We start from the raw sequence: 1,011 nt of genomic DNA, 5'->3' as shown, positions 1-1,011 counted from the left end.
ACACTATCAGACTTTGAATCAGAACTTACACTAGAAGGAACAATGCTAACTTTCTTTAAAGAAGGTTTTATTTGATAATAATCATAGTACAGACTATGATATTCCTTACAAGTATAAATGGAATGCCATAAACCACCACAATGAAAACAAGGATTTTGTTGCTTATATCTAACAGACTGACTCTTAACTCCTGACTTTGAATGTAAGGAGTTTATGTTCTTATTCTTCCTGCAAAAAGAAGCCAGATGGTTAGAACTTCCACAGTTATGACATGTTTTTCTAGGAGCATCAGGAACAGACTTATAATCATTGCTTTTATTCACACCTTCCTTTCCATTCCTATTTTTCCTAGGTGATTTTACCTTTTTTGCATTCTTAACATCTTTCAGCTTATGCTTAAGCTGCTTCTTTGTCATTAAGCCTACGTTTACTTCAGTTGTCTTTTCCTATTTTAGTTTGTCAGAAGTTAATTTCTTTTTAACTTCTGATTTCTCAATATCAGACTTTACAGCTACAAACTTAACAGGTTTTAACTTTGGCTTTTGTTTAACAACTATAGGCTTAATATCTACAGTTCCTTTATCATTCTTATCCTCTCCATAACCTAAGCCCTCTTTCCAGTTTTCACTACTTAACAAATTCTAAGTTGTTCTTCCAGAGTTAGTCCAAGTCCTGATAATCTCTCTTTCCTTTTCTAACTCAGCTTTTAGAGATTCATTCATTTTAAGCACTTCATCTCTAACATAGAAAGTATCATCTCTATCTTTCTGAGTTTGATGGAACATGACTAACTCTTTTTCTAAATAATCATTCCTCTTTTTGCAAACAAGATTTTCAGAAGTTAATCTTTCACATGTTAAAGTTTGATCTCTATAGCTAATGAACATGGTTTTAATATATCTTTTTAACTCATTAATATCATTAGTATGAAAGTCATAAGTAGTTTGAGGTACCTTTAAATCAGCAGCTTCAGAACTGCTTTCAGCACTTGCCATATCAGCATTTGCCATC

The sequence above is a fragment of the Apium graveolens genome, chromosome 1 (genome assembly GCF_009905375.1).
Source record: "Apium graveolens cultivar Ventura chromosome 1, ASM990537v1, whole genome shotgun sequence".
NCBI classification, from domain to species: Eukaryota; Viridiplantae; Streptophyta; class Magnoliopsida; order Apiales; family Apiaceae; genus Apium; species Apium graveolens.
Note: the sequence above shows the minus strand (reverse complement) of the source record.